We start from the raw sequence: 27,445 nt of genomic DNA, 5'->3' as shown, positions 1-27,445 counted from the left end.
AATTGAGGGTAAAGATTCAGTAGCTGTTCAAATTTCTGCCATAACTAATATGTTGAAATATTTGCAGCGTCCTAGTGAGGTGAGATAAGTCAAAGCAACCAGTAATACATGCATTTTCTATCATGACAACCATCATGAGAGTGAACGTCCAGAAAACTAGGAGTCCATCAATTTTGTGGGCAACTATAACCGAAGCAATAACAACCCTTACTTGAATACATATAATCCTGGATGGAGACAACATCCAAATTTTTCATGGGGTAATCAAGGGACCAACAACAACAATCAGCCAGGAAATTACAATAGACCACAACAGAGTAATTCGAAACATCAAACTTTTCAGAATTAGCATCAACAGATGCCCTGGCAACACACTAAAGGTACAACATCTTCCTCTAATACAAACTCTAATTTTACCTTCTTGGAAGTTTAACTGCATGAATTTATGGCCTCGAAAAAATATTTCATGGCTTCAACAAAGACTTTGATGCAAGATCACTCATCAACAATAAAAAACCAAGTAAATTTGTTATAAAGTCAAGCAACTCTTTTACAAAGCCACAGTTCATTCTTGAGAGCATTAGAAAACCAAGTGGGTCAAATCGCCATGACATTACATTCTCGCCCACAAGGAAGTCTCCCTAGTGATACTGAAGTCATTAAAAATCATGGAAATGAGCAGTGCAATGTGCTCACACTAAGGAGTGGTACCCAGATTAACCATAATGACAAGTTTGGGGGGACGCAATCAGAAAAATCTAACCAATGTATTCCACAACTTGAGGATCGAGCTAAATTTGTTGAGCATGAGGGATTGCTTGAGGAGAAGGAAAAGGGTGAAGGTTCATAATTTTGTCAAACAAATAATGGAAAACTTATGGCCAAGGCCAGAGTTTCTTCACCATATATGGTAGATGAAGTAAGACCTCCACTACCCTTTCCTCAACGATTAAAGAAATACAATGACGAAATTTAGTTCAAGAAATTTGTTGACGTTCTGAATCAGTTGTATATCAATGTACCTTTACTCGAAGCCATTGAGTAGATGCCTTCCTATGCTAACTTTCTAAAATACATTGTCACAAAAAAATAAAGGTAGAAAATGTTGTCGTGGCAAAGAAATCTGCTCTGCAATAGGCAAACTCCCACCAAAGCAAAAAGATCCTGGCAGTTTTGTGATACCATGCTTAATAGGTGATAACTTTGTAGGATGAGCTCTGGTTGATTTAGGGTCAAGCGTAAATTTGATGCCCAAGTCCATATTTTTAAAACTAGAAACATGTAACACCTACCCAACCACAGTTATCTTGTAGTTAGCTGACATGTCTTATGTTCGTCATGAGGGCAAAATTGAAGATGTCATTGTACAGGTGCACAAATTTGTATTTCTTATTGATTTTCTTATACTAGACTACAAGGCCAATGAAAATGCACCCATCATCCTTGAGCGACCCTTTTTGGCCACTGGACAAATCTTTATAGATTACGAGAAGGGAAAGTTCATGATGCGGGTAGGAGATCAAAGCGTCATAATGAATGTCTTCAACTCCATGAGATATGTGGACGATTCAGAAGAATGCCAATTCATTAGAGACGTAGAATCAATAGAGGAAGAGGGAACAAAATATCTTGGCCAAGACGAATTTTTACAAATCAATGAATACAACACTCTCTGCCAAGACTTGATTTCTCTAACGTATGAACACGAAAATTGTGGCCCAAGCGAAAAAATTGTTAGACGGGGATTTTGATAATATGTGCCTCGACAACAAATTTTTTAATAAAGCACTCGACAAATTCCCTAACAATTACACCGAAGCAGCCTATGAAGGTAAATCAGAGGAACAATCTAGTTTCCTTCATGCAAGACCAGGTATGAAATTCGAACTCTTAGATTTCAATGAAATTAGTCCCCCAAAACCATCATTACAGCATGCACCTATATTGGAACTTAAACCTTTGCCATCGTATTTGAAATACTTTTATTTAGGTAGTAATGAGACTTTACCGGTGATAATTTCTATCAGTCTAACCTTCGAACAGGAGAACCGTTTGTTAAATGTTTTATCGCAGCACAAAAAAATCTCTCAGGTGGACCATGGTAGACTTGAAGGGAATCAGCCGTACCATATGCATGCACAAGATCAACTTAAAAGACAGTCATAACAATTCGGTGGAACCAAAAATAAGACTCAACCCGATCATGAAGAAAGTAGTAATGAAGGAGATCATAAAGTGGTTGGACGCTGGAGTAATTTATCCAATATTCGATAGCTCATGGGTCAGTCCGGTGCAGTGTGTGCCAAAGCAAGTGGTGTGACCGTGGTCAAGAATGATGAGCTTTTAACAAATTAATTGCTAAGGCGCTAAAAAAGATACAGAGTGTGACATCAAATAGCCATGGCATATCACCCCCAGACCAATAGGCAGGCTAAAGTCTCTATTCGAGAAATCAAACAGATCCTCGAGAAAGTGATCAACCTAAACTTAAAAGACTGGTCGCCAAAGTTAGATGAAGCACTATGGGCCTATCGCACAACATTCAAGACAACGCTAGGAATGTCTCCATTCAAACTAGTCTACGGCAAGGAGTGCCATTTTCCTATGGAACTTGAACATAAAGCATATTGGGCCATCAAGAAATTGAACATGGATGCTCATCTTGCTGAAGAAAGAAGACTTCTGGAACTGAACGAAATGGATGAGTTTAGAGCTCACGCGTATGAAAATGCCTGCATATACAAAGAAAAAATGAAATGGTGGAATGATAGAAAAATTTAGCCAAGGTAATTTTATTCTGGACAACAAGTGTTGCTCTACAATTCACGACTCAAATTGTTTCTAGGCAAGCTAAAATCCAGATGGTCAAGACCGTTCATCGTACACCAAGTCCATAGCAACAGAGAAATAGAAATCAAGAACTGAGATAATGGATCCATCTTCAAGGTGAATAGTCAGAGACTAAAGGAAAACAAAGGAGCACCAGTCATGCACGATAAACCGACATCAACAACACACGATGCCCAAGAGTTTGCTTTACTTTCCTGAACAATTTTCGTTGCCTAGGCAACAAAAATCTGAATTATGTACATAAATAAATTAAATTATTTTATGCACAAGTTATTTGTTTATTTTATTTTTGTTTTTGTTTCTTTTTTGCATGCAAGGTACACGTGGCAGCATGGGGGTGAAAACTCATGTATAGGATTTGGAGGCAATTATGAAGAGAGAAAGATATATTTTCCCTACTTTATGTCAAATCAAATATTGTGTCATTAATACCCGGTCTTTTTCCCCTCATTTTGATCGTTTTGCCCCAAATAAACCACCCATTATCTTCCCTGAAAAAACCAACTTACACTCCATCTTCCTCATCGTTCCCACAGTTTTTTCCTTTAATGTTTCCTTAAATATTTTCTCCTCATCGCTGCCACAAAACTCCCTATTCCAGAAAAAATCATGGCCATATCAAAGAAAAATCCAGCCCCAGCATCAGGATTTGAGCGTTTACAAATTGCTGAAGCCGAAGCACAATTCAAAAGCCTCCAAAAACGGTAAGTCTATTTGGAGGTTGGTTTTTTTTCCAGCAAAAAGTGATGAGCCATTTGGACCAGAAGTAATGGACGTGGTTAGAAAGCATAAATGGGAGAAATTTTCCCGGCATCTTAAGGAGGTGATGCCTGCGATGGTTCATGAATTTTATGCCCATCTCAGAGAGCCATCTCAACATATTGTCTATGTGAAAGGGAAACTCATTTGGTTCTCCCCATCATCACTAAACCGTTATTTTAAGTTGGGTAAGGTGGAAGACCAACTCGAGAAATTCGTGGCTGAGGTAGATCAAGAAACCTACAACGAAGTCCTCTGCTTCGGATGGGCCAAATTTGAAGGCAACGTACCAACGCGTAAGCGGGTAGATCGCCGAGTCCTCAAGCCAGTGGTAAAGCTGTTGAATCACTTCCTAAAGGGCAAACTGATGCCAACCTCACACAACACAACCGTATTAGTGAAGAGATTGATGTTGATGCACTCGATTAGTTATGGACGAGTAATCGATGTGGGAGAAATCATCTTTGAGCAAATCCATGACTGCGCAAAAGGAACAGATGCAATCTTCTTTTTCCTAACCTGATAACTACTTTGTGTAGGAAGAAAAAAGTCCCCGAGGAATCGTTTGAGGATTTTATCAAGTCAAAAGAAGGAATAACCAAGAAGAAGGTGCTAGAATTCATGACCATCAATGATAATTCCCTACATGAGGGCTTGGAAAGAGGAGCTAAATCTGTTGCAACAGCCAAAATGGCAGCCATGGTCATATATACACGAGAGACACGTGAGAGGATCGAGCGCCTGGAAAGTCACATGGAGATTTTCTTTGGCTTTGTCAAGGAGAGGGATGCACAACTCAATGCTTTCTTCAAGGAGTTTCTTCCAATCACCAATGAAGATATGTCGCCATTTCCTAATAAAATTCAGAGACACACAGCAGGCAATAGTACATTTCATGCCTCAACACAAAATGCTCCCCCAGATTTCCCTGCAGACATCCCTCCACTTGCCACTTATGTCTCGCTTGTACCTAAAGAAGGCCACGACGAAACAGATGAATATATGAGCTCATCATTCTCTTTCTCCGAGAGTACCCATGAAATTTCACCCAAATTATTTACCGACGATGTTTTCATTCTAGTCCTATATCAACCCACAACCGAGCAAGCAACTGAATAGTCCCTCGTTCGTCACATAACACCAGTCCCTGAACCAGAACAAATCCAGTCTCAAGCACCACCTGCACAGGAAACCCACACTGAAGAAAAGCAATCACCAACAAGTGCCTCGAGCACTAAAAGATGCATTAAACGAAAAACATGCCATGTTCTTCAGCCATCTTCTTCGCAGATTGCATCAAAAGATACGAGAACCGAGAGTCCCTCTCCTCTAAAATGACGCAGAACATGTGCGTCCAGTCAAGTTGCCCCACCACAGTAAGTTCATATTTTTAATGTTTTTCTGACTGAATTCACATATGCATTTAGTTTCATGTAGTTTTATTTTCTCATGCATTGAGGATAATGCATCCCTCAAGTTTGGGGGAGGTATTACATCTCACACTTAGTTAATAGCAATTGATGATAATTGGTTAAAAAAATTTGTTATCATGATATGTGTATGTTGTGTCTATTGTTTGGAATAAATTAAGGTTGCCCGATGATGAAAGCATAATTTAATTGAATAGGCCATAATTATTTTATAAGACTGTCGAAATGAGAGAACCAGCCTTAGGCTTGATTCCTTGCAAACTTATAAACACGATTGTATGTTGTCTCTGCTTAAGGTGATTAGTAAATTTTTAGGAAAGAACTCTCTGCATGCCGAGACATCGAAGAATTGTAAGGCTCAAGTTGAACTCCTTAGTGCTTAAATTTTGTAGAATAAAAGGGACACTCCTCTATCTAATGGCATAACTGAAAAACTCTATAAAAATTAAAGGTTGCCTTGGCATATGAGTGAATGAAAGTAGTAACCGAATGACTCTACCTGACTAGCTCAGGGGTGGAATGTATGCTCCCTTTCACTTAGAGTGTGGAAGGGTAGGTGTAATGAACTGACTTGCCGTTAAAAAAGTGTATAAATAGGAGTGAAAACTGTGCTTGACAAATAATTTGACGCCTTGACAAAATAGAAGTACTTACTTGAAGTTTTCTAATTACGTTAAAGCATAGACTGATTACAATCACGCACAAACACTAGCAATGAATCCTGATTTAGGAAGGTACTTGAATTATATGACATTCAAGCATGTTGAGGCCAAACTTTTTGATGAGGGATGAAATCTTAAAACCATATGATTGTCTTAATATCACTTTTCCATGAAACTTTTAATTTTTTTTAACTATTATCCATTGCTTGAGGACAAGCAATAGCTTAAGTTTGGGGGTGTGATAACTCCATAAATAGACTACATTTTTAGTCCTTTTACTTAAGTTATTGCACGTCTAAACTAAGTCATCATAGCATATTAGTTGTATTTAGTTACATTTAGGTTATAATTACATGTGGTGGATAAATTTTTCCAAAACGAGATTTATTCGGGTTGACTGATATTGCTGAGGACAAAGGGTTTGTGTGGATTGTGTGTGTGTAGGAATTAACTTAGGAGGAACATTTAAGTCGTGACAATATACATCGCGAGGGCCAGTGGAACACAGAAGACAAAGACAGTGAGGAACATATTTATCTTACCAAGACAAGGTTTATCTTGCAAGTTTGAAGCGGATCTGACGAATTGTTTATGTCACATGCTAGTTGTACGACTACCCTCATGTGCAATCAAGCCCCCAAGATTCTAACAACGGCCAGTCAATTTTCCTTTTTAATATTGGACAAGAAAACTCGGGTATTTAGGGAATCTTTAATTTTGCGAAACCCTAGAAGATTTCCCTTAATAAATACCGAGTCAAAGTCGCCAAAAAACAAGGAGGCAAGGAAGCAAGAATAGCTTTAACTGAAGCATTAAGTGAACAACTGCAGTGCTTTCCCACCGTTCTCTAACTCGATCATCCTTGGTTTCCTCCATAGCCAGGCTATAGTAGAGCGACAGTCAGGCCTCGAGAGAGGCTAGCCACCAGGGCAGACGTGGTGCTGGTCAGAGATGCCATGATAGAGACCCCTATTTGGGAGTCGTTCTTCCTTTGTTCTTAATTTCTTTACTTTACTTTGGGATAGTGATGTTCCAACCTGCCTACCTTAGAGATAAGGAAAGGGTTTCAATCGACTAAAAGGGATAGACGTTAGAGTAGGATAGACAACGATTATAGTTTACGCTAAGGGGTATTGCTACAACAACAGTCTGACAAACCAAGGGTTGTAGTTAACGCTGAGTAGTATTGCCATAACAACCATCTAAGAATACTTAGTAATCCTGTCAGACAACCTAAGCATATCATAAAACATCTTTCTAGACTTATAATAATTTCTTGTCATAGCAAAATACTAACCTGAGTGCTTTGTGAAAAGTCTGAATATGTGAGGTTGTTTTGAATATATTTGAATAAACGCTTGTAATTGCCTTGTTTTGAATATATTTGAATAAACGCTTGTAATTGCCTTGCTTATTTTAATTTGTTATTTTTGCATATTTATTTTGTCTCGACCAAGCTTTTTTACAACCATACTTTATAATATTTTCTTGCTTTAATATTTGCATAATACATTGCTAATTGTTTTTCCTATTTTGACAAGAATTCAGGAACTAGCTCGTGATAACTAGTTCTAGTTGTGGTGAAACTTAAAATTCCCTACCAATCCCTGAGGAGACGATAACTCACTTACCCTTTATTACTTGATTCGACTGTGTATACTTGCACAAAATTTCTTTCCTTAGCATATACATTTACAAGCAATCAGTAATAAATTTGTTTATTCGCTTTCACCCCTAAAAATGTTTAAAATTTGTCAATAATTTTAGTTTTAATTAAAATAACTTTGAAAAATATGTAAACAAAAATGAAAAATCTTTAATTAAAATAATTTTAAAAATAAAAAATATTCAATTAGTTAATTACAAGGAAAATACCCCAAAATAAGTGACTATTTTTGAAATGATTTAAAATTTTGAAGGATTAAATTAAATAAATGCTAAAGTATAAGAAATTATTTAATTAAGACCAATTTGTAAGAATGAAAGGGCATTTTGGTCCTTTATAGTGAAATGAATTTAAAATTCATTTTATTATGGATTTAAGAAAGGGAAAAAGGGGAAAGTTGAAAACTAAACTAAGTCATCTACTCTTCTTCTTTCCTCGTGATGGCGCTCTCCTCCGTAGCCAAAGGTAAGGCTTCAACTAGCTAGTTTTTCTTTTCGTTTCTGGTTTGTTCTTGAAACCTTAAGTGACGTGGAAGGTTAAAGAAGGGTTATAGATGATTAAAACTAATAAATGAATGATTTATTTGAGATTGAAGAAAATAGGTTTTGAATGATATATTGAAATATGAGTTTTTATTGAGGTTTATTAGTATATTTGACTTGACAAATAAGTAAATAAGAGATTAGAAGACTTGGATGTGATTAAAAACATGTTAGAAAAAGTAGTATGATTTTTAGTTTGAGATGTTCTTTAGAGAATTTAGATGTTATAAGAAGCTAAATGAAGAAAAGTTAGTTGGGTTAAGTGATGTTAAGTTTAAGAGTACTGTTTGAGGTAAAAGTAAGAGTTTTAAATGAAATTAGTAAAAATCAAACTGAAAAAATGGAAAATCGAGGTAAGGGTATCGATACTAGAAGAACAATACCAATACTATAGGTTTAAATTTGAAGAATTATGATGAATATTATCGATACTGATGCAATTAGTATCGATACTAATATGGGTATCGATACTAAGAGAAAGGTATTGATACCATAGATTCCAGAATGCAGAAATGATATCGATACTGAAAGGGAGTATCGATACCATAATATAGAAATATCGATACCATGGTAGGGGTACCGATACTATTGAGCCTGGAATTGTAAGATAGGTTAAAATTGTAATAGAAATTGAAAATAATAGTACTTATGAGTATTATTAAAATATAAATGTTAGAGAATATACTAACATTGGTATGGTATGTGTCTTTATTGGATGTTTGTGTAGATTATAACCAAGCTCTTGAGTCAAGCAAGAAAAAGGGCAAATATAAAGTTGTCGAATATTCGTACATCATTATAGCTTATTAACGAGGCTTATCAGGTGAGTGCATTTATTGTACTTTTACGAAAGGAGGAAGACTCGCGATGATTCAATCTCGAATGTTTTGTTAAATGTATATTTTACAGTATTTTGATATATTGTCATAATGTATATAGAAATGATATTATGAATAAGTTTTAGAGTATGAACTGCTCTAAAATAAATGAAAATGTATAACAGTGCATTATTGGCAGAAATGTGCCATAAATGAAAATGCATAACGGTGCATTATTAGAAGAAATGTGTCATAAATGAAAATGCATAACGGTGCACTATTGGCAGAAAAGTGCCATAAATGAAAAAGCATAACTGTGCATTATTGGTAGAAAGGTGCCATAAATGAAAATGCATAACAGTGCATTATTGGCATAAAAGGTGCCACTCATGATATTCATAAAAGGTGAATGACCATTTCAGCACTTCAGTGCAATGTATGTACCTTAAATTCTCATTTAACATATATTGGCAAAATAAAGTATAATTGGGAACAAAATACATAAAAATAAGTATGATGGGCATACTAAGAATGGTTTGATGATTATATTAAAGAAACCTATGTTTAATTGAGATGATTAACTGATTTTTATGAAGTATACGTTTAGTTCATATTTTAATAGCTATAATATGATTATGTATGAATTTTCAGTTCATTTACATTATTATGCCTCACTATGTAAATACTTAACGTGTGTTGATTTCAAGCATAGGTAAAAGAAAAGACTTAGCAGAGTAAGGAGTGCAGCATAATCCAAGGTTGACTAATAAGTAACTATAGGACAATTAGGTCTTCTTTTGATATGAATATAAGAAAAATGTTATGTAATGTATTTAAGTTATAACTCTATAATAGTTTACAACGATTATTTTACCTTATATTAAAAATTCTTTGTTTTAAATTTTGAAACAAAATTCTAGAGGTTTATAAATAAAAAAATATTTTTAAAAGTCATGGGACACTTGTGACTTCTATACGGAAACATATACGAGAAATGTGTGTTACATTTATTGGTATCAGAGCTACAAGTTTAGCCGATTCTCAACCAAAATTGAGTTTATTTGAATTTAGAAAAAGGGATTACATGCCATTAAGATTGTCAAGGTTACTGATAGGGTGTCATTAGAGTGTGATTGATGTCACTCCTTACTAACTTTAGTATTATTATGTATGTTCTAAAAGATGTCAGAATATTCAAACTCGCGAAGAGAGGCTAATCGAGAAAGTTGAGAAGGATCAGGTAGCAAAATATATGAGGAGAATAGTGAGCATCCAATTCCATCAGAGAACGCTACCGCACCAGCACATCAGGGTATGCCCGTGCCAGAGTTTGGATCTTTTATGCAAGATCTCGATGCCATATTGACCCGATTCTAACCTGCTCCGCCTCCCCTTTCTCCTCAGGTTCCGAGGATGTTGATTCGAAAAGAATTGAAGAGTTTAGGAGCTCATGAGTTCCGAGGAGAAGAGGATGAAGATCCTATGGAGTTTGACTTATGGCTAAATGATGTAATGGTAATGCCTGAAAGTCTTCACTACTTGGATTCAAAAAAGATGGGTGGAGATGTATCTTTACTTAGGGTATCACCTCGAGTATGGTGGTCAAATACTACGATGTATGCACTACCGGAACAAGTGACCTGGCAATTCTTCCTGGAGGAATTCAAGAACAAGTATGTGAGTAAGCAATTTAGACGGGCGATGCTGCTAAGGTTCCTTAATTTGAAATAAGGTGATCGAGTCGTACATGAGTTCAAGGCTGAGTATAATAAGCTGAGCTAATTTGCTACTGAAGTAGTTCTCAATGAAAATACTCGATGTGATTGGTTCATAGAAGGTTTGAGGCCAACTTTGAAATAGATGATGTTGGCTTTGAACTTGCCTAGTTTACAAGAAGTTATAAACTGAGCCAAGGCTATTGAAAGAGCTTAAGAGGAGACTCTAGCAACTGAACAGAGTATGCATATGGGGAAAAGAGTTAGAATGCGTTCAACTCCCCATCATGCTAAGAGAGGCAAGAGCTCGAGTTCCAGATATACTGATAGAGATGGTTCTGCTACAGCTTCGTAGAAAACTAAACAATCCCAATCTGTTGTTGCTAGCTCGAGCAGAGCATTTGGAGAAAGAAATCCATGTTAGACATGTGGTAAATTGCACCTCGAGTATGCAGACTTCTCAGTAGAGCTTGTTTCCAATGTGGCAAGACTGGTCACTTTGTCCGAAACGTCCTAAGAAATATGGGGACAATTCGGTGCAATCTGAAAGATCTATGGAAGCCTCTAATAGGGGTAGATCCAGGGGATAATCATAATCAATGCAGTGACAAGAGACTTAGGAAGTCACCAAAATTTACAACATTAAGATGAATGAGGATCGGGAAGACCCAAAGATTATATCAGGTACATTCCATCTTTTTGATGAGCCTATATTTGTTTTACTTGACCCTGGTTCTACACACTCATAAATTAGTACAAAGTTGGTTAGAGCTAGAGGAATTTCTTTAGAACTAATTGTTAGTGAGATGATAGCATTAAAATCTATGGGTCATAATGCGAGAGTAACTCGGGTATGTAGAAAATGCCCGATAAAGATTCAAGGGATTGTGTTTCTAGCAAACTTAATGGAGTTGCCTTTCGATGAGTTTGAAATCATTTTGGGAATGGATTGGTTGTCTCCACATCATGGGTGGGTTGATTGTTGTAAGAAGCAATTATTTTTTATGGATGCGAAAGGCTCCAAATTAATAGTGATCGACGAAAAAGAAAAACACCATCCAATGTAATATCAACCATGATTGCAAGGAAAATGATGCCACAATGGTGTATAGCTTTCTTAGCTAATGTGATAGACACTCGAGTACCAGAAGCGAGTTAAAAGATATCCCAACAATTATGGAATTTCTAGAGGTTTTTTCGAAAGAATTACCGAGTTTACCTCCAAATTGGGAAGTAGAATTCAAGATTGAGGTTTACTCAGGTACCGAACGTATTTCTATAGCTCCATATCGAATGGCTCCAATAGAGTTAAGAGAATTAAAAACCCAATTGCAAGAGCTACTCGATAAGGGATTTGTGAGACCTAGTGTTTCTCCTTGGGGAGCACCTGTGCTGATCGTGAAAATAAGGACATGTCTATGTGATTATGCATAGACTACCGTCAGTTAAATAAAGTAACGATAAGGAATAAGTATCATCTTCTGAGGATTGATAATTTGTTCGATCAATTGAAAGGCGCAACAATTTTCTCTAAGATAGATCTGAGGTTGGGATACCACCAATTAAAGATAAAAAAGGATGATATTTCAAAGATAACTTTTTAGACTCTATATGTACACTAAGAATTTGTGGTAATGCAATTTGGATTGACTAATGCTCCTGCAACATTTATGGACTTGATGAACTGAGTATTCCAACCTTACTTAGATCAATTCGTGGTGGTATTTATATATGATATTTTGCTATATTCAAAGTCAAAAGAGGAACATGATCCCTATCTTCGAGTTATTCTTCAGACACTTCGAGAAAAGAAGCTGTATGCCAAATTATCCAAGTGTGAATTTTGGTTAGTTGAGATTGTTTTCCTTGGTCATATAGTCTCCGAAGAAGGCATAAGAGTAGATCCTAAAAGATTCAAGCTATAGTGGATTGGCAACCCCAAAGAATATTTCTGAAGTTCAAAGTTTCTCGGGGCTTTCTGGTTATTATAAATTGTTCGTGAAGAACTTCCCAATGTTAGCTTTTCCACTAACTAAGTTATTATGGAAAGATGTGCCTTTTGATTAGAATGAGAAATGCCAAGAAAGTTTTGAAATGTTAAAAAGAATAGTAATAGAAGCCCTAGTGCTCATACAACATGAGTCGGGTAAAGACTATGTAGTCTTTAGTGATGTATCTCATAATGGGTTGAGATGTGTTCTCATGCAAGATGGAAAAGTTGTGGCTTATGCCTCAAGACAGTTGAAAACTTACGAGAGAAATTACCCGACACATGACTTGGAATTGGTAGCGGTTGTGTTTGCTTTGAAAATTTGGCATCATTATCTTTACGGTGAGCGTTTCCATGTTTATACGGATCATAAGAGTCTAAAATACTTACCGACTCAAAAAGAACTGAACTTGAGACAGAGAAGATGGATCGAACTTTTAAAAGATTATTATTTGATCATTGATTATCATTCCGGAAAGGCTAAGGTAGTAGCGGATGAACTTAACCGAAAGACTTTTTCCATTTACGGGTTTTGAATGCGCATATGTATTTAAAGGAAGATGGCACCTGGATTGCTGAAATTAAGTTAAAGTCGATGCTTTTAGATCGGGTAAAAGAGCTGCAAGGTCAAGATGAGAAATGCTTGGTGAGAATGGCACAAGTAGAAAAAAAAGAGGTCAAAGACTTCGAAATGAAGACCAATTGATGTTTATATTATCGTGGAATACTTTGCATTCCCGATAATGAGAAATTAAAGAAAGATATTCTTTCATTATAGTACTTTGACGATGCACCCAAGCGGGATAAGATGTATAAACATTTAAAGAGTCGTTATTGGTGGCCTAGCATGAAAAAGGTTGTATCAGAGTTTGTTGCGAGATGTTTGACATGTCAGCAAGTGAAAGCTGAACATCAAGTGCCTTCCAGATTGCTACAACCGATATCCATTCCTGAGTGGAAGTGAGAACGAGTTACAATAGATTTTTTTTCGGGGCTACCTTTGTCACCAGGTAAAAAGGACTCGATAAGGGTAATTGTAGACAGATTGACCAAGATAACCCACTTTATTCCAGTTCGGGTAGATTACTCGATGGATAAATATGCGGAATTGTATATAAAAGAAATAGTACTTTTGAGTATTATTAAAGTATAAATGTTATGGAATATACTAACATTGGTCTGGTATGTGTCTTTATTGAATGCTTGTGTAATCATAACCAAGCTCTTGAGTCAAGCAAGAAAAAGGGCAAAGATAAAGTTGTCGAATAGCCAGACATCATTACAGCTTATTAGCGAGGCTTATCAGGTGACTGCATTTATTGTACTTGTATAAAAAGGAGGAAGACGCGCGATGAGTCAATCTCGAATATTTTGTTAAATGTATATTTTACAGCATTTTGGTATATTGTCATAATGTATATAGAAATGATATTATGAATACGATTTAAAGTATGAACTGCTCTAAAATTAATGAAAATGCATAAGGCGCGTTATTGGTAGAAATGTGCCATAAATGAAAATGCATAATGATGCATTATTAGTAGAAAGGTGTCATAAATGAAAATGCATAACGATGCATTATTGGCTAAAATGTGCCATAAATGAAAATGCATAACAATGCATTATTGGCATAAAAGGTGTCACTCATGGTATTCATAAAAGGTGAATGACCATTTCAGCACTTTAGTGCAATGTATGTACCTTAAATTCTTATTTAACATATATTGGAAAAATAAAGTATAATTGGGAACAAAATACAGAAAAATAAGTATGTTGGGCATACTAAGAATGGTTTGAGGATTATATGAAAGAAACTTGGGTTTAATTGAGATGATTAATTGATTTTTATGAAGTACACGATTTAGTTCGTATTTCAATAGCTATAATATGATTATGTATGAATTTTCAGTTCATTTACATTATTATGCCTTACTAAGTAAATAGTTAACGTGTGTTGATTTCACGTGTAGGTAAAAGAAAAGACTTAGCAGAGTAAGGAGTGTAGCAGAGAACATCAATCCAAGGTTGACTAATCAGTAACTATAGGACAATCATGTACTCTTTTTATAATTAGATGTCATGTATATAAATCTAAGAAAAATGCCCTGTAATGTATTTAAGTTATAAGTTAGTAATAGTTTACAATGAATGTTTTACCTTATATTAAAAAAAACTTTGTTTTAAATTTTGAAACAAAATTCTACAGGTTTATAAATAAGAAAATGTTTTTAAAAGTCATGTGACACTTGTGACTTCTGTACGGGAACGTATACTAGAAATGGGTGTTACACTTTTTGTGGGTATCAATACTTCCTTTATTATTTTTAAATAAAACTAGTCGTTACTAGCCATTGGGCCTAACAGTATCGATATTGTGACCATGGTATCGATACTATTATGTAAAGTAGTATCGGTACCCCTTTAGGTATCAGTACCTATTTTGCATTCTGGAATTTGAGCAAGCTGGTAGTATCGATACTACCTAGATAGAATCGATACTTCTCTTACTTAGGGTATCGGTACCACATGAACATCGACACTGTTCATATAGTATCGATACTGTAAGATAGTGTTGATACTTCATACGTCAAAATCAATTTTGTGCTCAAATTCACTTTAAATGGACTTTGAATTTTTTTTTGAAATTTTTTAAGACTTTGAACAAATTCAATTAAGTCCAAAAACATTTTATCTAAATTTTTATATCAAAATATTACAAAACATGGTTCAACATAATACAAGTTAAAAAATAGTTAAAAAAACACAGTTACAGTACAAAAAAAACCTAGTTACAATACATAATATTTTGTAACACCTATTTTAACATTCAGCTTGATATTTTGGAAGATGTGGACAATGTTTTTCGTTATGACCTTTACCTCTACAATGGCCATAAAGTTTGGGTATACCTGGCTCTCTTTACGGATCACCCATATCGGTATGAATTCGGCTAGATTCAGGTCGACCTCGTAACTTCCTACGCAATTGAGGATTTGGCAACCATTCCTTAGAAATTGTGCATGTTGGTCAGTTTGCTTCATTTGGGAGGTACTTAAACTCAAAAATGTAAATGTTGTGCGTAGTGTGTAAGTAATAATAGTCATCAGCATATAAGTATGGGTCAATATTGATATGCATACATGTAGCAACAACGTGAGTGCATGGGAACCTAAAAGCTTGAAATCGACCAAAGTCACACCATATTCAATAGAGATTATCAGTGTATGTTGTATAATTACCTCCCTCATGTGGTCAAACTAGTGCTTGGACAACAAAATCAAAATCAAGTCTGGCAAAATTATGGATAAACATTGATGTCGCACATGTTTGATTCTTTTACACTGCCTTCTATAAATATGGAGCCTAATTTCTCCTATCGTTGATCATGGCATCAATTTGTGCACTTTTGTCTGCCCATACTTTACCCAACCTAAAGTAAGTCTACCTAACAATACTTGCTATCGGGAGATGTCGAGTCACTTTCAGCATTGAGTTGATACATTCAACAAGGTTGGTAGCCATATGGTCGTAACATCGACCCTCAACGTCATATGCTTGTGACCATCTCTCCCTAGGGATTTCAGCTACGAATTCATACACACCATCTCCGTATCGTCTCAATTTTTCAAGCCGAACATGGAAGTTTGGTTGGAGTAAAACATACCCTAAAAAGTAGTAAATTAAATGTTATTAAGAAATAAAAAATAAATGAAGCAAAAATAATTAATGTGAAATGATATATTACTTACCCATGTTGATAAACTATTTTTTTATCTTTATCTTTTTAAACCTCTTCATTGCATTCGACGCAATATGATGTATACATAGGAAAGATATGCGTGGGGAGGCGTCCATCTATTTTCGAGTCTAGAATTGTGCTTAACAATCCAGGCGACTGATCTGAGATAATGCAAACCCATCTTGAGTGACAACATGGGAATGCAAGTTGGAGATAAAGAAATTCCAAGTTTTCTCCGATTCATTTTTAACTGTGGCGAATGAAATGGAGAAAATATTTTTGTCTTCATCTTGTGCATTGAATATCATCAAGACGTGTCTATAGAGCCCATACAGAAATATTCCATTGACTTGAATCATTTGTTTGCAAAATCTAAACCCTTCGATAGCTGACTTAAATGCTCAGAACAAGTCACAAAAATTTTCTTCCCGGGGATAACGTCTCCCTCAAGTGTGACTGCAGGATGAGTATAGTACCTAACAATGGTTTTCAGGGATGAAAATCTCTATTGCTTGCAGCTGACGTGGTAGCGTATTATATGAATGATCCAAATCACCATACAACAAGGTCATTTATTTATGTTTAGCCATCCATGCCTTGTAATAAGTCAGAATATAACCAAATGTATTCCGAATGGATGCCACTAACACATAAATGGGTACTCTTGTTGTTTTTTCCACCAACAGCTTCACATAAGAGCATATGACATCCGAATCTAAATGTATGTGGTCTTGTGTCAAGGAGGTCATTGCGCATGTGTTTTGTACATTGAACCTTGTAACTTCCCACAACATCTTCTGTTGTAGGTATGATACTCGTATCCTCTATTTACAGCCAACATCATGGTGTATACACTGTATGAAATAAGTCTTTTGATCCGACTCTATGATATAGAATTAAAGATGCGCTTTGATGCAATACTACTTGATTGCTAGTTGTGCCTATTTTTTTGTTTCAAACTAATACCCAATGGCCAACTTAGATGATCGCTCGTCTGAAGAACCCTAATAGGCAGCACATAACTCTACATATCATATATTTCCGGATTCTGCATAGCATCGTAGTTAATGTCATGCATTGCAACTGCATGATGATATCGAGGCAAATCATGGTGAGGATTGTAGGTTGAGAGTATATTTTTGCCCAAACATTTAGAGCATTATGCAATCATTGACATCTTGAAAGAGTTGCCTCCCATACATCAGCCTTAACATCCACACCTTGTCCATCTGAAGCAGCCTCAAAAATCAAACTCATCGACTAATGGTATGTTGTCATTGTCTACCAACGAAACAATATCTTCATCATCTTCGCTAAATTCAGTAAGACTTTCACCGAACCGTCTAATAAGGTTATCATCACCATCACTTGTTATGGTTCAGAGGGCCAGGTTTCTTCTGTTCTTTGAGCTGGTACCAATAAAGTCAGTATATCAATTGTATTCGTGGTTTTGAAGTACATCTCCACCATATTATTATTTTATGATTGATGAAGTCCAACCATAACAGCAACATCGTCATCATCATCAAGCTGGACTTTTCGATATGGCATTGGATTTGAAGAGATCAGGTGCCGATAACTTAAACATGAAACATAAGCCCCAAGTTTTATCTCAATTTTTTGCTTCATTTGACGATGAGATACATCTACAAGGACCATCATATTGATGGGCTTGTGTGACTTAAACACAACACCAGCATCAGTTTGTAGAATTTTGCCATTATAATGGACAACTGTGAAGAATTTGTTGCTCATTGTTCGAAATGTATTTGGTTAGAAGAAAGAAGTTTGTTGTGTGTGTAAGAGATGAAAGGAGTGTGTTATGTATGTAAAATTTTAGCCGTTGGAACTCGTCACACCAGCATGACGAGTTCCATTGATTTTTTTTTAAAAAATTCCCGTTCAATAACGGTCAATCCAACGGTCTAAACTTTCAAATTTTTAGTCATCGGAACTCATCACCCCGACGTGACGAGTTCCTTCACCATTAATATGCTTAACATCCGCCGTGCTATCATGCCTACTATTAATGGACATTGCTCAGTCGTGCACTTGCACGCTACTATGCATCCTTAGCCGATGGTGGAGTGGTACCATCACCACATTCCTCTGTTTCAAATCCACCACTTGAAAGCCATCCCAATATCCCCAAATTCCCTTAAAAAAAGATCCATAAAAGTAAAAGGGCAAGGTTGATGGAAGCAATGATACTAGGCAAAGTAGTTATACTAAGATTGTTGATGCTAACAATGACGACGACGATGTGGAGAAGTGTAGCAGAAGCAGCAGGGGTACATGGGAGGGCATTGCAAATAGAGGGAAGAGCAAGATATTTTTGAACCCCAGGGTTCATGAGGCATTCATGGGGTAGGTGAATATGGGAATTTATGTTTGGGAGATGGGACTTTTGGACTAGGATTCAGGTGGTTTAAATCCAAAGATGGGGACGGGTCATACATCGGGTTCAGCCGCTCAGGAATTGGGGGATCAACAGGTTTTTGTGATGTAGGGAAACAGTTTGCCATGGTTGTGACCGTGAACAAAATGTCATTTGGCGGTGTCACTTCAAAGATTGTAGAGTTAGTTTGTTCCGAGCTGAATGTGTCAATGTCGGAGGGGTTATCAAGCTCTCGCGATATTAACAGGCTCTGATCAATTAATTTTAAGTTGTGCTACTACCTTATTATGATGATCACTTTCCTTGGTTTATATAAGAGAAATTGGATGGATAATAATAGTATGTAATTTTTTTATATCTTTACATACATTTAATAAATGAAATTTTTACATATTTATATAAATATTAGTTTTGTTGTTTGCTTTCTATAACTAATTTAGTAGAATGGAAAGTTTTTGCTTCTGAATCTCTCAAATTAGCATGCATTATTTGATTTAGTTACATTTACATTCCATACTTAGTGAGCAGCACCTTAACTTCTTTCAGGATAAACTATATATTTAATACTTAAACTATCAATTTTAGTTTGTTTTAATACCTAAACTTTCATTTGTTTTCAAAATTATATTTAATGTTAAGTTTTTATTTCATTTTAGTACCAACTGTTTAAAACTTAACTCGTTTAGTACCTAAACTATTAGTTTTGATTTGTTTTAGTACATATACTTTCACTTTCAAAACTTAATGTTAAATTTTGAATAGGAGTATTAAAATGAAACAAAAACTAAATTTTAGAATAATTTTAAAAAAATAAAAATTTAAATACTAAAGTAGACTAAAACTAACCGTTTAGGTACTAAAAACTTTAGTTACCCCTTTTTTTATCTTCTAAACTTTTTTTTTTTACTTCAAAACCGTGGGTGGCCTTTATTGGAATAATAAAAACACAATAAAGAGGTAAGTACACAAATCAAATCAAGAAATAAACGAGAAGAACAAATAAAACAGTGTGCAGTCTCAAGCAAGAAAAATCACACGAAAGATTTTTCACTAATCTGATAAACAAGCCAAAGATGATAACATTCAGCCTCGAAGAAACGAGAATATGGCGATTAAGAAACAAGGGCTGAAGGATAAGAGTAGAGGGAGCATCGAGGCAAGACTGGCAAGATCCTCTGCAAATTAAAATGAGAGCTGATGGAGAAACTGATGAAATGGCGATCTTCATCTAGTTGCTGTAGTACATCCTTAGGATCATCTTCTACCCAAAATCGGTTGGAGAATACTTTCTTGTGTGTTGCAACAGGCGTAGTTCGAGTTTAGTTGAGACGGGAGCTTATATAGTTGTAATCTTCCTCTCTCTTTCAATTGTGTTATGTTTTCGCATCCTACTCTATCTTCAGACGCAGCATGTGACCCAAGAAACCAACCCTATTCTCGTACTCACAGATCTGATCAATTAACTGTTCTCATCAACGGCTATTCAGAGTCCCATCTCCCTCTCCTCCTCTCCATCGCCGTCTCTTTCTCTGCATCCCCATTGGTACCCTCCGTCTAGGTCCTCTGGGGTAACCCATTCATGCCGCCTCTTATTCTATCCCGATTCTCCCACAACCTCTCGTTCTCTTCTTGGGGCATTGCCAACTCCCTTATCCCCCAACCATCCAGCAGCCTCAATGCCCAGTTCCTTTCAAGGTCATCAATCAAGACAAGTGTCATCCTGGTGTGCGATGATGACATGGAAGTGTATCCCATGATGGTGGAAGTGGAAAGAAGCAAGCAATCTTGTTTGTTCTTGCACACAACACCGTCAAGGTATCCCAACGGAGCTAGTTCAGAGAAGATTCATCGTTTTAGGTTATTTTTATTTAATTTTAATTTAGATTCAAATCCTTCTTGTTAGTTTGTTATTTTTTTTTCAAAAAAAAAAAACAAAAAAGGCAAAAAAAACAAAAAAAACAAAAAAGCCAAAATTTCAAAAAAAATTGCAAATGAAGGTATTTAGGGCTGATTTTCTCCAGATATCATATTCGTCTTAATTTTAATCTCCAGTCCAAAATTTACTTCGATCAGAGTTCATTAGATCCTTCAAATACATTATTCAAGTTTTATCGGCAGATTCGGTCTAGAATATTGTCGAATTTCTTGAAAATTCTAAAGGAATAATTTTGTGGTGAAAATTTACATATTGCAACTTCATATATTTAAGATCATTCACACACAAAATCAGAAGTTTTGGAGATCAATAACAACTTCAAACAAAGCGATCACGAAAACAGATTGTTTGAGGACTCACTGTTCAACAGAGTATACTGGATACTACTGAAGATATTTGGTTCTGAAATTTTACAGGTGGTTTCTTGACGCATTTAAAGACATTCAAGAATTTTTCCAGAATTTGTGGACACCAGTAACCCCCTCAAAAACATTTCTCAAGTTGATCCAGTGTTTTCTAGGTTTTCTGGTTTGGTCCCTTTTTCTTTGACTCTTAGTGCTTTAGGTTCTTTTGTTTTTCTCTATTATTGTTCTTTTGCATTATCTAAAACATTATCTTCCTTGTGTTAGTAGGACTAAAGAGTTTGCATACTTCTTCCTTCTTTGCATTCTCGTTCTCTTGGAGCCTAACCTTTGTTTGGCCTCTTAGAGCTTTTAGGTTTTTTCTTATCGCCTTTGCTCGTAATCAAACTCCAATACGAACTGTGGAAGATTACTTGGTAAAGTTAGTTTTAAAGAGTACAAGATCGGCTTACTTGCCTCTCGTTGTGTTACTTTCTTGGAGTGACTTGTGAGGTTTCTTGCTTTGTTGAATTTTCTTTCTTTTATTTTTATTTTACTTTAAAATTTTCTTTCGAGTGTTATGATTTCAGGATGTGTGACAATAACAACAAGACACTTACGGCTATCTTAGCTGTACTTGCATGACTCACGACTCAAGTTGAAAGATTTGATGAACTTACCAATACCATGAGAGAACGACAAGAACCATAACTGGATCTACCAAACCAGAATCCAAGACTAAACAATGCTGAACTTTTGGTACCCAGGCGAGAACAACCACGTTTCCAAGCACCCGAACTCTTTGCAAAACCAAAGTTCATGATCCCGTCTTTCAAAGGAGATAACGATCCGAACAGGTACATCGATTGGGAAGGACAAGTTGATCTCATATTCGCATACCATGACTACCCCCAAGCTAAACAAGTTCCCCTCATCACCATGTAATTCGAAGGATATGCTCGAACTTGGTGGATGCAAACAAGGAAAAAGATCCAGAATTTCCAAATTCCAACAATCACTTCTTGGACCGACCTCAAACAAACCATGAGGAAGCAATTCCTACCGACATATTATACACGAGAAGTTAAACTACGACTACACCGACTTCGACAAGGTAGAAGTTCAGTTGAAGACTACTATAAGGAGATGCAGTCCTTACTCAATAGGGCTAACATAACCGAAAAAGAAGAAGTCATCGTGTCAAGATTCGTCGTCGGCTTAAAACTCAAACATCACTGATCTTCTTGACCTCCATGGGTACGAAAACCTTGAAGATACACTAAAGAAAGCAATGACAATCGAAGTACAAATCCAAAGGAGATTATGAGAACATTACCAAGGTACTTCATCCTCTTACCAAGGTAATCCTTCAAATCCTTCCTCGTCTTCTACTCCATCTTCTCTAAAAAACCAAGAGATGAAAAACCTGACAAGGAGAAAGAACGACCAGCAAAGAATGACACACTTCTAGCCCCTAAAGATCAAATGATAATTTGTGAGGAGTTAGGGAAAGCAAAAAAAGAAAAAGCTGAGAAAGAGGCAAAAGAAAAAGAGGTCACTAGTTACAAAAGCCAAAAAAATAATGACCCATGGGAGGTGAGTGAACCTAATTGTGAGAAGAAAAGAGTGACTCAAAATCTATGTGTGAGCACAAAAGAATTGAGAGAGAACCTTCTTTACAAATAGCCTTCCATCCTTGTTCGCTTTAGAGAATCAATTGTTTCGATTTCTAACATTAACAAGGATTTGCCTAGTGTGTTTTCATCTTTGTTATAGGATTTTCAAGAAGAATTAGGTGATCCACCTGACGGATTACCACTGGAAAAAGGAAAACAACACCAAACCAATCTAATTCAAGGTTCTATCATACCTCGTCAAACATACAATCTCGAAGAAACCAAAGAGTAAAATTTATTACAAAAAGGCTACATCCATGAAAGCCTTAGTCGTAATGTCATCTTAATGATGAAACATGACTTAAACAACTCCACATGCTTTATATAGTTCATGCACAGGGAATCTATGTAAATGATGAGAAAGTAAAAGCAACACGAGACTGGCCCACACCATCTTCTATCGCCAAGAGTTTTCGAATAGTGCTAGGTGACCCTCCTGACGGGTTACCACCTGAAAGCCCTAATCACTATGCTATATCAATAAAGAGTCATGATTTACGAGAGTCCAAATGTAAGTATTTTATTACTCATTTTAATGACATTGTAACATACTTGTTCTCCTTCTTACAAGGTAAGGCTCGTGAAGTTGTCATCCATACTAAACACAACTCCTTTAAGTGCGTAACATACCAAGGTAAGAAAAACATAGTAGACGATACACTACCACGAAGGTATACTCTTACCTATCAAACTCATACTACTATTACAAGAATTGAACATATCAAAGATTTATATCACGATAACTCGGATATTTTTGATATTTCTACCCATACTTTTAAAAGTACTTTTAATGAGCTTTATCTTGTATATGAGTTTCCTTGCCAACTAAACAGGTTCTACAGTCCACAAAGCTCCTCCCGGGAATCATTAATTCATGAACCCCACTTAGGATACTTAAGGGATTACTTTAACAAACCACTTGACATGGTTTTTAAACACTCATTCTCGCCACACACAAATAAAACCATGGAGAAATTATCTAAAATAATCATACATAAAGCCAACAGTGGCCAGCGCCATGTTGAATTTCAACCAAAACATCAGATTACAAGACTTGTATGCAGAGGATTTCAAGACTTCAAGAAATCAGTTCCTACAAAGAAGCAACCTCGGCTAAAACGCATAAAGACACATCACATTGATCCTGGTAAATGTTTCACAAGTTTTTCTTTCAACACATCTAAATCTCTTTCTTTTGGATTTTTAGATTCGATGACGAATCCTTTTGAGGAGTGGGGGAATGATACATGCACCAGAGTCCATAATACATGCTTCTTTGGACTAATGTTTCTACTCGAACCTATTAGAAGAACAAAGTCTCGAAGATTCAAAGCATATCTATCCGGTAAGTATAATGTGAATGAATCATTAAACGATTCTAATGTTGCTCCCTTTAATGTTTCAGATTCGAGGTCGAATCTTTTTGAATAAAGGGAGGATGATACATGCATCACAAGGCTCACATCAAAGGAAGAAGTAATAACTCTTCCAAATGATCCACTCGTCCAAGGATTGGAAAAGAAGATCAGAACAGAAGCAGACTTACGACGAATTTTTGAATGGGATCCTGATCTTATTTAGTCAATATGTCTTCTGGAGATACGACCATCTGTCTCTTATCTTTCCAACGGTTCTTGAATTTTATTAATCCGATATCGAGAACTCAAGATATGACTATTTTACTGAAGACGGTGCATGCAGAAAATCCTATACGGGATTAATTCGGGATTTTGTAAATATTACTAATTTTCAATATTTTATTGATTATTTGTAATATAACTTAATATAGGATGATACATTATCTTTTAGGATTAGATTTATTATTTTATTAGGAATTAAGGTTGGGTTAAAAATATTATCTTTAGTTATTATTATTTTATTAGGAATTAGAGTTAAGATATGTTTAGTTTATTATTATTTTATTCATTAGTTATTTAGGACCTTTAGAACTCAGCCCCTATATAAAGGAGGCTTCATTAAACTTTGTAATTCAAGATTTCTTTGATTAATAATACAACGAGAGTTCGTTTTTGCAAGTGTTGATTGCCTTGTGCCTTCGAAGCTTCTTCTCCTTGAGTTCTTTCAAGTTCTTGTGAGGGAGATTAATCTTCACACTCCAATTTGCCTTTTCATCGCGACTAGGAGGGTTGGTTAGAGCCATATTATCGTGTTTGCCTTTTCATTGTGACTAGGAGGGCTCTATAGGACACTTATCCATCTATTTTCCACAAATCCATCCTTACCATCATCATCTTTACCGTTCACCTTCATAAGGGAGATCTTTTAATTTCTTGGTTATCTTATTTTATTTTCAATTTCTTTATCTTTTTTTATCTTGTTATAATATTGTTTCTTACCTTGTTTCAGTACCTCAAAGAAACCCTAAAAGAACCCTAGCTATTGCCTCCACATTCTCTATTCATTCCTCATTGTTCTTCATCGAGTCTAGAGCTTTCTAGGTTTGATTCTTCAACAAGAGCAACGTTCATCAACCCGCCACCGCTTCCCTATCAATTGGAATTCAAGTTCAAGATGTGGAGGGCCAATTCAGATCGTCTGATCGGCTATTCATGAGATCGCACGATATAGATCTATCGAGGAAGGAGTGGATCTACACGGTGCATCTCAACAAATATTCCATAGTGCTCACCAAGTTCATGATGATGAAGATGGATTAATTGTTCAGGTACAGTTGCAAAAGAGGTCTCGTAATGCGCGAGATGAGGAGGATAGTCGACGAGATGCGTAATTGTGAAGATATTCTGATGAACTTTGTGGTGGCATGCATAATGGAGTTCCATAGGATTTGGGGAAGGATGCCCCTAACATACAGTTATGGTAAGCTAGTTTCTTCTGTTGGAGAGCAAGGCCTCTGTAACAAAGGCTCCAAGTTTGTGCCTTGTGAACACTGAATCCAAATTCATCCTTCTTTTGTTTCTGCTAACTTTGCAATCGAAATGAAGACCACCATGACAATTCAGTTACAGTAAAAATTGTCTTCAATTTTATTCAACCTAGGGGAATACTAAAACAAGCTCATAACCAACATTGATCACTGACAGTCGAGTTGGCTATATTGTTGACAAGTTATACTACTCTTGGCTTTGAATTAGGCAGCTCTAGTTCTTCCATAAATCCATGGTCTTCTCTGACACCAATTGTTAGGCTCGAATCGATAAACCGAAATATGCCAAGAGTGGTGAATTGGCTTTGATAGAGTTTGGTGGAAACTTGAACGAAAAATAATTTTTTTGGCACAAATCAATTTATAGTGGTTCGACTTTCTTAATCAAAGTCTACATCCACTACCTTAGCTTTTCACTATTAAAGATTTCAACAAATTCACTAATTTGTTCTTACCTTTAAGGATAAAGTATAACCTTACAACTCTATCTTTTCAATAGCTAAGATATAACCACTCTAGTTTTTCTAATGCTAAAATAGAATCACTCCTCTTTTTTCAAGGTTTGATTTGTGTAAGCAAGAAGATCTCACTAGGTAGGTGTTTACAAGGATTGAGCTCACAAGAATAAAAACAAAAGATATGCAATTAAGCTATATACACTTATGTACAAGAGAAAATTGAAGGAAACCTTCTTCAAGTGTCATTGAGTTGTTTTTATATGTTGGAATGAGTTGCTAGCCATTTGTGACGTTGGAGATGAATTTTGGCCATTGGAAACATGAAATTCTACAATTCTAAACAGAGGTTTTGAAATCACCTAGGGGTTTAGAAACTGCCATTAAAAAATCTGACTATTGGAACAGGGGGTTTCAAAACCATTAGTTAATTTTGGTTACTACCTTATGGGTTTCAAAACCAGGCCCAAAATTGCCTAATTTCACCTTTTAAAATCTTAAATCTTGAATTATTTTTGCAATGTTTGAACAAATTCAATTAAATCCAAAAACATTTTCCCTGTATTTGTTATATCAAAATATTGGTTCTACAATCTCCCCCTTTTTTATATAACAAAACCTTTGAAAAATATTTTTTTTGCAAAAGCTCCCCTTAGCAAAACATTATTTGAAAAATATAATATTTTAAAATATTTTAAGCTCCCCTTTTTCTTTGAGAATTTGATTTTTTCGAACCTTATACTTCTCCCTTTTTTATATCAAAAGTAATTCGAATTTTATTGGTTCAAAATAGTAATGGAGAGTAATTTAAAAAGATAATAAAAATTTAAGCACAAAATCATTTGAAACGAGGGCTCCCCTCAATAAAAGAATTCCATGAAAAGTTTTACACTTAAAAAATATTGAATTTCAATAAGATAAGAGAGAAAACATATTAGTACCATATGAAATTCAATAAATCCAAGACTATCATACTTTATGAAATATAAAAAAATAACACAATGATTTGCACATGCATAAAGCACTACAAAATATCATACATTTGATATAGATATCAATTGTTAAAGAGATATCATTTGCAAGTAAGAACATATTCATGAACATGCAAAATGAAACCAACTGAAAAAGATTTTAAAAACATTATCAAATTTGGCATCATAAGCTTAAAGTGATTCCAAATGTTAAAATTGTTCAATAAATCAAGGATGTCACTTGTTTTAAAAATAGTTTTCAATAAAGGCACACTAAGGTCAAGATATTTTGAAGAAATCATTAAAACATTAAAGTTTAACTTGGCCAAAAACATTATGATGAACTAAAAATTGATAAAAGCATTTAACTTTAAAACATGTCCATCATAACACATTTTCAACATAAATGTGATAATAAACATGTAATAATTTATGTTCAATACTCAAGCATGCATAAAAACAACACAGATAACCAATATACAAAATCAAAAAGCTTTAAGTTTAGAGGTTACCTATCTTTCCTTTATGTGACTAGAGAATTTGAAAGTCTCTACATTTATCACCATTGCTCCAACACACCTACAAGAGACAT

The 27,445-nt window shown here is 35.5% G+C and overlaps 1 pseudogene; it reads left to right on the top strand.

Moving 5' to 3' along the window:
- The first annotated feature begins 19,944 nt into the window (after window positions 1-19,944).
- LOC120201593 lies at window positions 19,945-25,478 on the top strand (annotated as a pseudogene).
- The last annotated feature ends 1,967 nt before the right edge of the window (window positions 25,479-27,445 follow it).

This window comes from Hibiscus syriacus, unplaced genomic scaffold (assembly GCF_006381635.1).
Source record: "Hibiscus syriacus cultivar Baekdansim isolate YM2019G1 unplaced genomic scaffold, ASM638163v2 tig00007792_pilon, whole genome shotgun sequence".
In the NCBI taxonomy this organism is placed as follows: Eukaryota; Viridiplantae; Streptophyta; class Magnoliopsida; order Malvales; family Malvaceae; genus Hibiscus; species Hibiscus syriacus.
Note: the sequence above shows the minus strand (reverse complement) of the source record. Positions and strands in the feature narration are given on the sequence as shown.